The sequence below is a fragment of the Gadus morhua genome, chromosome 1 (genome assembly GCF_902167405.1).
Source record: "Gadus morhua chromosome 1, gadMor3.0, whole genome shotgun sequence".
NCBI classification, from domain to species: domain Eukaryota; kingdom Metazoa; phylum Chordata; class Actinopteri; order Gadiformes; family Gadidae; genus Gadus; species Gadus morhua.
Window position 1 is genome coordinate 4,455,112 of NC_044048.1, and position 11,143 is coordinate 4,466,254.

Here is an 11,143-nt window from a genome sequence, read left to right on the forward strand (position 1 = left end):
CTTAAGGGGGGATATTTTACCGCGCAAGGGGGGGTTATGTATCTTACGTGCTTACGCGTTACGTCTAAAACAGAGCATATATCGGCCTTTAGGTCACCGAGCTCCACAGACTCTCAAACAACCGATAAACTGGCTGGTGTGCCAGGGCCTGACACAAACAGAGAGTAACACTGCCATCTAGCGGGTAAGTAAGACTTGATACCTCATGTGAGTCACTGGGCCTTGGCCAAGTTGCGTTATCGCGGCCCGGGCTTATTTATTTACATTTTTTGCCACAGAATTGTTATTTATTTGAACCATTGAACCAAATGATTCAATGTGTTCATTTGTGTTCCTTACCCTTTTCCCCAGAGATCAAGCACAGGGGCCTGACCTTCAGGGAGACAAGACAGAAGACAGCGACCAACTGAATACCGCCTGACTCCTAAGTAGCCAAGTGTCAGGCAATGAGGTTCCTTGATTTATATTTTGTATTGAGTTATTTTGTCTAAAAATACAGTTTATAGTTCTGACATAAGATAGCAATTAGGATACAAAATAAAAAGTGTGTTGTTTCTAGAGCCATTTCTGTTCTGGACAAATGGCTCCTGAGAGGACGAATATTTTATTGTAGCAACATGGTGGGCCCGCTCCTTATGCAAGGGCTCATTCTAAGGCACCAACACAACCAGAGGCGTCGTCAGCCCCTTTTTACTGGGGCACGTGCCCCAGTAAAAGTCTCCAGTGCCCCAGTAAAATTCCATTGATCATTATTAAATTCATCTGCAGAAGCGCCGCTCTCGCTATGGAATCGGCAGGATTCATCAAGTGCATCTCCTGCTGCCTCTGGAGTCTTCAGTCGAGCCTGCCTCTTACCAGCCAATCAAAAAACGAAAGGGGCTACATAAAAGCCAATCAGAAAATACCCCTACTGTATCTTGGTAAGATTTAACGCAACAACCAATGAAAAAAATCAGTTATTTACGGATTCGTCAACGTGACTCTTCTGAATGTTTCAGTGGTAAAGTGTGTAAAGTATGACCAAGTGTTTCTTTCTGTTCAATAGTCTAGATAGAACTTTATCCATCCCCTGTAGGAGAAATTTGTTAATAAAACAATAATGGTAAAAAAAATAAGGAATCTCCCACTTCCGCTTAATTTAAGGAAGTTCTCTCCAGTCACGCTGAAACTAGTTTGCTAGTAGTAGCGCTTTAATTTGCAGCGTAAGAGAATTCTGAGAAATCTGAATGCTGACAAAATTCTCAGAATTCTGACACTGCAATTTATTTGCACGCTACGACTAGTGAACTACTTTAAAAAAAAAACTCGACACTGCGACCAGGCGACAAATGACTGGGGAGAACCTTCTTAAATGAACCTTTAATGCTGGATTTAATTATCAGAATTCGGATTTTATCCAAGTATTCTGACTTTATTATCAGAATGCTGAATTTTATCTCACAATTCAGAGTTAATTAGCCTATTCGATTTCTGAATTAAAATTCTTGTGATGAATAATCTAGATTTGTACAGTCGATGTGCAGCACTTTAATTCCCGTCAACTTTGTTTTCTAACACCAGCATTTCCACAACTATGCTCATGTTCGTGACTGCTATACAAAACCATTTATAGTGCATCTATTTTTCTGCTGGGTAGTGATAGTCGCCCTAAATGCAGCTTTAATTTGGGCTCTGATTCTGAATAAATGCCGCTGCTGAACTGTGTGAATAAATAAAGGGAACTGAAATCTAAAGAAGACGTGTGGTTTTGATGTACCGTGAATTCCAGCTGAAAGTGGTAAGTAGCTTTCAATTCCTTGTTTTTTTGTTGATCATGTTTCGTTGGAAACCACGGGAGCTGGAAACAGCCCAGAGTAAGTCATCTCCTTTTTTAACGTTACAACAAATTCACAACTTGTTTGACACAAACAATGACAACTTGATTGCTGTTAAAGAATGTTGCCCATATAATTAGCACCAGTTTTTCAATACTGAGCGTCTGTAGCCTGTAGTTTTATAGCACACACACACACACACACACACACACACACACACACACACACACACACACACCATGCGTGCACGCACACACGCGGAAAATGAATAATGAATGAAAAATTGTCCGTATTCAAAACTTGAAGTTTTAGTGGACAAAAACTTCCTTAACACAAAAAAGGAAATTATGGATATACAGGGTGTTTTTAACATACTGGATCCAACAATGTTCCCAACACTGACACAGATAATTCAGATCATTGCACTCACAATTCCTGTAAACAGTTGTAGTTGTGAGCGATCTTTCAGTGTGTCGAGAAGGCTCCACACCTGGCTTAGGTCAACCATGGGGCAAGGAAGGCTTCACCAACTTTCTCTTTTGTCCATTGAAAAGGAGCAACTATGCATGTGAGTCAAAGCCACGTTATTGACCGCTTTGCCACCATGAAGGCGCGGCGATACAGCTTAATAGTGAAAAAATTATCATTTAAAAAGGCTCTATGCAGTAGTATATGGCCTTATTTAGTTTAATTTAAGAGCTTTGATGGTTCTATAACATTTTCCAGGTCGATTGGTGGCAATGAGCCACCTCACCTTAAGTCAGAAATTCTATTAGTTTTAAACCTTGTTTCTTGCCTTTTTAGTACATGTCGTTCTGGCAAAATTATGCTGTTTCCACACAGCTTCTAAATAAATATAGATGTGTAGACTTCTCCTGATAAAGAGGTGAAGGTCATAAAGAGACTTTTTGTTTATTTGTCAGTTACCTTATTTGTAAATCTTTGAGATGTGTATGTGTTTAAATAAATATAATTGTACGGTACTCATGAATCCATCTTTGCGTCTTTACCTTTACCAGTGCTTTAATATAGCCTACAGTATGACAGTGACAATGGTTTTGAAGCTCGTACATAACCTTCTGTATCCATCTATTTCATATTGTGCACACGTAAAAAAAAAAATGTTGGCAGTTGGGGGCCTGGGCCCCAGTAAAACTCTAGGTCTAGCAACGCCCCTGAACACAACCATTCTTACTTTCATGGGATTCATAAAAACATAGCCTACTTCTCCTCTTTACCAAAGGATCTACCATCCTGAACAAGAGAAACAGAACTCAGGCCTGTCCTGTCCCCTGTTAACCACGCTAAAGGGAGAAAACAACTACGGTACAATTCTGAATTATTTCTAACTGTATTTGGTGAAATGGTATTAAAATTGCATGAGTAAACCAAATACTCGTCGTTAAGATTCAGTAACAAACAATTCACAAAATTAAACAGGTTATATATGTGTTTTTTTTTTATAATTTGACAAAAGCTAAGACACTTATTTCAAAGATGACATACTGAGCTTCTTAAAAACTATGAATAATAACTATGATAGAATAGTTTTTTAATTCGCTGTGTGTGTGTGCCTCTGTGTGTGCCTCCGTCCTGGGCCCTCATGCTCTGCCCTCATGCTGGCCTAGATCCTGGGCTTCAGGCTCACAGGTCCGCCTTTGGGGGGACTTCCGTGTCGATCTTGTTTTGTTTAAGCTTTGCCTACATTAAACACCAAAGTGTGAGTAGCCTCGCCTTAACACAGTTTTCCCTTACCTGAAGCAGGATCTCAGAGCCCTCAAGGGGCCAGAGGAACAGCCAGCTCTGCTGGGGTTGTGTTTGGTGTTATCCACCAAGGTAGTAGGGCATCACTGTGGGAGTCAAGGGCAAGGGCAACAGGGGTCTTGGAAACAGGTGTGTGGGAGAAATAGACGTCCTTGAACACACACTCTTCAAGGCAGACTTCAAAAAGGTCCACATGGGGCAAAGAATCTATGCCTCTGTACAGGTGAGGGACTGCGTGCGGTATGGAAGAACGTCCATGAATTGATCGTGAGCTGCGGACTTGACAGACTCTGTGGTGGTTCCAAGTCAATACAACCTCATTAGCTTCTTCATAGGAGAAGCTAATGAGGTAAAAACTCAGTCAGAGTTTTTACAAATATTGGGCATTGGTGGTGACTGCCTTAGTCAAGTTGTCCCAAGCCATGGGTTGTTTAATGTCTGGGATTTCACTTCTGAACACAGCGCCTTAGACCGATCGGCCATCCTGACGGGATTTCACGTCTTGTCGTAGTATGATGGCTGTTGGCACAATATTATTAATAAAAAATGCTAAATGTAATTTTCTTAAGTAGAACTAATATTATATTTAGTGGTGTATCTCTGGCTGCTTGGTGGTGAAGGTGAAGGCACCAATGTAGCAAGCAGCACGGGAATAAGGACTTGGAGCCCAGGTTCAGCAGTTTGCAACTCTTGTGCCCCTTACACTGCACAATCCCAGAGAGTCGCCATTATTTACGCAAACCCACACAGCACAACCGACTCCATCTAACCCACCACCATGAGCATCCCAGTGACAGTGGCAATGTTTGCCTTCAGCTGGCTTCTCCTCAACCTGGCTCCTCTTACACCCTGCTCCTCCCTGTTCTGCCTGCCCGGGAACCTCTTTTGGGGGCTGCAGTGTTAACGACCTGTTACAGGGGCCTGCAGTATTAGTCCACCTGTTACAGGGGGCTGCGGTGTTTAGTCCACCTGTTACAGGGGCCTGCAGTATTAGTCCACCTGTTACAGGGGGCTGCAGTGTTTAGTCCACCTGTTACAGGGGGCTGCAGTGTTTAGTCCACCTGTTACAGGGGGCTGCAGTGTTTAGTCCACCTGTTACAGGGGGCTGCAGTGTTTAGTCCACCTGTTACAGGGGGCTGCAGTGTTTAGTGCACCTGTAACAGGGGGCTGCAGTGTCCACCTGTTACAGGGGTCTGCAGTGTTTAGTGCACCTTACATCCACCCAGAGGACTCCTTCAGACTCCAGAGGACTCCTACCACATTGCCGTGGATTTGTGTCTGGCCTTCCACCATCAGATGGTAACTTCACTGTCCCAACTGTTATTTTTAGATCAACAAAAAAAATTGTTTCACCATCCAATGATTGTAGCAATATTCAAACTACTTCTCTGTCAGTCACAAATCCATTTTTGTTGCATCCATCTGTATCCATGACACTGACCAGATCGCAGCCACGAAGTCTTTCCACGCCACAGGTGCTTCTTTATTAAAGGTCCCATGGCAGGCTATACTTAATGGATGCTTATAGGTGTTAGTGGGCCCTTAATACAGTATTTGAAGACGTTCAAGAAATTCAGCCACTACAAGCTAGTCCCACAATGAGCTTTCCACAAACGTGCCATTTTTTGAGCAGGGTCAAGCTGGAGGGTGGGGGTGTGGCCCTGAGCAGCTTTCGGCCACAGTACCATGCGCTAGTGTTTACAGTGGATGTATCACAATTGCTCGGATTCATAATATCATCCGGAGGCGCACGCAGCTTTTGGCCGTGTTTTGTAATTATTATAGAACACTTCGGGTGCTCCGGCGGGAGTCCGGGAGTTCTGTATCTCAATATTATGATATTACACATAGATATCTATATCATATAATATATAATATCATGGCCAAAAGCTGTGTGCGCCTCCAGACGATATCATGAATCTCAAACGACTGCGTCAGGTTCTCCGACGTCTTTGGTTCTACAACTTCCACATCAATCTGAAGTAGACTGTACCACGACATGGAGGACAAAGGGATTGTTGCCCGCGATTGTTGACCGCGATTGTTTCCCGCCAGAGCTCGCTGCCCGGTACTGAGGCACCACCGACTCGGAAGCGGGAAGCAGGAAGCCGGCAGCACCGGCACCACCAACGCCCTGCGGTGGTGGTGCCTGAGCTTTGTTTTTTAAAAGGCAGAGCACGATAGTACTCGTTTTACACCTAACGCCATTTCTAGCTACTGGGGGACCATAGGCAGGCTAGGGGAACTCATATTGATGTTAGAAAACCTCATTAAGTGAGATGTTCATGCCATGGGACCTTTAAATTCAAGTTCTTACTTCATCTGTTGTAAAGTATTTAATCTGTTGTAGAGCAACGTTTAAAGTTATCCTCAATATACTCTCCATCCATTTGCGTGTCAACCTGAATAGGAGAACTCGCGTCTCATGATTTCGACTTTTTATCTTAAACTTTATCTTAATGTGTAATTTCGAATATTTAGCTCATAATTATGACTAACCATGGGGATATCTTTTTCTTTACTGGCCCTTCCATAAAAATGTCTATTTGTGTATCATAAAATATTAGTGTGGATGCTGTCATGCTTGGAAGTTGTCTTCCATTAGATGGAGCCAAATTCTCAGACATACACACGAAGAAGAAATAAAGAGGAGAAAAACTAGGGAATATATATATATATATATATATATATATATATATATATATATATATATTCATGGTCAGTGTGGTTCACAGTCCAGACTGCTGACTGTTGTTCCCTTGAGACAGCAGTACACGATAAGCAACTCCTCCATTCTTCACAGCGAAGGATGAATTTTTTTAACTTATTTTCTCTCCCCAGATAAAGTGCTCCCAGCACCCAGCAGGAGTTGATCAACGATGTAATCTATGGACTGATGAACGACCCACTAGTTGTTTGTCAGCTGGGACTGCAAGGGGCATAGAGTTGTAGACCCCAAGACTACCAATATTTGAATTGTTTTGAGTGTTTTTGTGTGTGTGTGTGTGTGTGTGTGTGTGTGTGTGTGTGTGTGTGTGTGTGTGTGTGTGTGTGTGTGTGTGTGTGTGTGTGTGTGTGTGTGTGTGTGTGTACTGCCTCTGTTAGTAAAGTACATTGTTAGTCAGTAAATCCTGGATACGGAATATATAATGTAATAAGATGAATAAGAAGACAAATTAGATGCATATCTTCTTAATCATCTCTATACAATGATGGGTTACACTTTATTCAAAGGTATCTACATAAGAGTGAAATTTCACTGCAATAACTATGACATGACTCTGTCATGAACACATGACACTCTGTCATTAAGTGTCATTCGGTTTTGTATGAGTTCATTGTTTGGCTTGTCTTGGTCATGACAAGTTGACATTACATTTGTTTGGGATCTCTTTAGATTGAAAACTTTACAGTAACCAGGATGGCATGAGCAGAGGATGTCTCTGTCATGACAACTTGACATAAACAGAAAATGCACCTCTTTTTGTATTCATGAAATGTTGACTTAATGATTATTAAATTTGATGTGCAAGGTTACAGACCAATTCTAGCACTTGGTCAGATAGATGCAGCCCTCAGGTAAAGTGGTACCATTTTGATTTGCCATTAAGATATCATGAAGGATAGACGTGCTGTCATGACACCATTATGACAGTGTAACGAATAAATTGGTTTGCGCTGTGTGGAAGAAGGACTGGACCACAATGGAGGCCGGCTGTTCACATTTATTTAGATCTGCATGAGCCAAAAGAAAAGGGTCACTGAGCATCTAGTATCCTATTCACGGGTCAGCATTCCCCTCCTCAGTTAGGTTAGCACAGACCGCTAATATGGGAGAGTGGGGTTAGGTAGTGCCAATTTTTACTTAAGGTGCCCTTAAAGCAAGGGGATAACAGTAATGCCTCCAACTAAGATATCTACATATAGTTTAGGACGTTGTGCATCCCTGGAAACAATTACTTTGGATCTTAAACAAACTGCTTGAGAAATACAACTTTAGAAAGAAAAGTGGTTTTGTGGCACAACTTACCCACGGTACGGGGTAAGTTGTGCCACAAAACACATTAGAGAGTATACACTGGGGTAAATTGTGCCATTGATAATTGAAGTAAAACAGAACATTTTAATCTCACAAATGATAATGCTATATAAAAGCAAGACAAATTCAATACAAATTACTTGTTTAACTTTTATTCAAGGTTTTAACAACATCAAAGGCCACTTTTCTATAACAAGGCCTATTCCGTCACATGAACACCTAATTGAGTCTGACACTTCACAGATCCAGCCTGCTAGGCAGGGCCGCTGCTGGCCGTTTCGGTGCCCTACACGAGCGGGGGGGGGGGGGGGTTTACAAACCTTAATTTTTGGTTCCCCCCTCAGGTACTTGGTGCCCTACGCACTCTGCGTACTCTGTATAGGGAGCGGCGGACAGCTGCTAGGCTTACAACTTAACATCCTACTTGTCAATGAAGCAGGGAAATATGAACTTGTGCTCCTTTTTTGGCTGTACCACCAAGTTTTGCGGTGTGGGTGGTTTACATAAAGATAGTTTACGACATCAAAGGCCAATTTTTTTAAACAAGGCCTAGCGCCACATGAATACATAGGCTACTCAGAACATAAAACAAAATCAGCACCTGATCATCTGCATTTGAATCTCTTCCAAAATCCGGCCTACTACTGAACATCCCACGTGTCAATGCTGCAGGGGAATGTAAATGTATGCTCCCTTCTGGCTGTACCACCAAGTTTTTGTGGTGTGGGTAGTTTCTTCAGCACATCTCCTCTAGGGATGACTCCTCCATCATTCTCTCTTAATGTGAAGATGGGGATTTCCATCAACAGACGTCTAACAACTTTGCTTCAGAAACTTTTCACTGATCTCGTCACGTTCAAGATTCTCCACCAATCCAACATTGTTATAGGATTTGGATTTTTTACCTGTAAACTTCACATTGACAAAGTCACCAGCAGACAGATCATTGTCACCATCATCTTCCTCTCTCTGGACATCTGAACTCTCATAATCAGTGGCATCACTAAGTGGAATCGGAAAGTCACTCTCTTCTGAGCTACTGGAGAGCACTTTCTTTATGGGTTGGGTTGGTTTTGACCCTTTCAGGCCCCCCTACTTATTTCCACTGCTTTTCTTCTTTTCAGCCTGTTTCATTTGTCCGCTGTGCGTCTTTTTCAGGCCATCTTCTGTCTCATCATTGGTGGTGGAGTTTTCTTTTGAGCTACTGTAAACGGTCGTTTCCTCCTTGGTTTTGTTTTGATTTGCAGCTTTCATAGCCCTTTTCTTCTCTCTTTCATTCTTTTTCTTTTCCAGTTCAGCCTTTTTATCTTCTTTTTCTTTGTGAGCCTTCTCCAACTCCATCTTCTCAGGTGTGTCGGTCATGATTCTAGTTTTCACTTTCTTTTTTTTACAATTCTGTTCTTTCTTTCTGTGGCTTTTGGCAAGGGAAGAATGACTTCTGGAGACACATAACCCAAGTGAGCAGATTCATCACTTGATAAGATGTTGTGGTCAGATGGAGGGTAAGCTTGAGCCGCGCCGCTACATGCATCGCCACTATTGGCCTACCAGACTTTTTTAAATCTCCGAAAAAATAACCTCCAGGCAGGTCAGCAGTTGCACTGGGTTCATCTTCTGGAATTTGCCCTGTCTGTCACCACTGATGGTGCATAGTCTTCTTACGGGAAGATGTCCCTGTTGAAAGTGCCTGTTGCTCTGAAACCTGAGCTTATGTTTGTTGGTGACATTGCAGGGAGGAACGCTTGCTTCACATGTTCCGAGACCTCGTAAATCGATACGGTTCGCCCAGGATGTGATCGCATCCACCCATCCATCGCTCGGTTATAGTAGGTTTTGAGTGGTCCGTAGACAGTTTTGCCTGATGGTTGCAAGCAGTGTGAGGTGAGAGTTGGCAGGGTGAGCATAATGACCCCGTTCTCTTTAGCAGTTGTCACTGACTTAAGTGAGATCCGAGACTAATGATTGTCCAGAATGAGCAGGACTGGGTGATCGGTGGAGCAGTTGGTGTGGCGGATGAAGTGCTACAGGAAGATGAGGAAGGCATCTTCATTCATCCATCCAGACTTGGTACAATGACCAACGGAACCTGCTGGTGATCCGTTCATGAGGCTGTCCTTGAAGCGAACACGCGGGAAAATGAACATTGGTGGGACTGCATTTTCAGTGGCGTTTACTGCACAGGCCACAGTGACGAGTTCTCCTCTTTCAGCAGATTTTACTGCACCCACCTGTTTCTTCCCTTTCTCTGTGACAACATGCTTGGGTGTTTGTCGTCATACCGGTTTCATCCATAATATATATCATGTGTGGTGGGAAGCTGTACCTGTAATGAGATAAAAGGTAGTGCTGATGATCAGAGAAGTTTAAAGCAGTTTTACCATACTTGGATGTGGTTGTGTGTGTAAATGTCAACTCTGCTGCTGAGGACAGAAGACCCTCTAGAGATGCGTGTGTGAGAGAGAGAGAGAGAGAGAGAGAGAGAGAGAGAGAGAGAGAGAGAGAGAGAGAGAGAGAGAGAGAGAGAGGTTTTCTAACCTTCTAACGTTAAGTGTAAAATAAGCACTAGCTATCCTGCTCTGCCTTTGCAAAAACAATGCTCAGACGCGCTGATTTGGATTTTTTCCCGTATGTTGTCCTACGGGGAAATGTTTCCTCCCCTTTCTCTGCTTTGCCCATTGAGCTGCGACCGTGTGTGTGTGTGTGTGTTTGTGAATACACATACTGCAACGCAAGTGTTGTATACTTCTTTGTTATTTGGATAACCGTTCTGCAGTTGGTGTTATGGCGAACATGTCGGGTTCTCTGACATCTCTGGTATTTCCACAACGAGACTGTAGTGGGGGTTATCTCAGCCATGGTTGAGAAGGAATTGGGGAAAAAGGAACTTTGGCTTTGATGAAGTACTGCCCCATCGAAGAGAAAGGGATTTTATCCCGCGATTATCTCTCGCTGGAGCCCCGCTGCCCGTTGCCCGCTGCCTAGGCGGTGGTCCCTTAGCAGCGGGCAGTGAGGCTCTGGCAGGAGACAATCGCGTTCAACAATTGCGGGCAACAATCCCTTTCTCCTCCATGTCACCTGTTCAGGCTACTTCAGATTGATGAGGAAGTGGGAGACGTCGGAGAACGAGACGCAGTCGTTTGAGATTCAAAATATCGTCTGGAGACGCACACAGCTTTTGGCCATGATGATGTGTATTATATGATATAGATATCTAAAGATAATATGAGGATTGTTTAATTGTTATCAGTGTCTTGAATCAACATTATGGCATAATATATATACATATATATATATATATATATATATACATTGTTCCCCAGGAGAACCTGGGGAACTGAAATAGAAAGGACAAAGGTCAACGAAACACAGCCTTCTATAAACACAGTGAACACAGGGAGAATCCCTGGGTGTAACTTAAAACTAAAACTGAAGCATTTCGTGTTGTTCAGAGCTATGTGTGTGTGTGTGTGGGTGTGTGTGTGTGTGTGTGTGTGTTTGAGCTTCACCGCAGAAGTTAATGACAGCA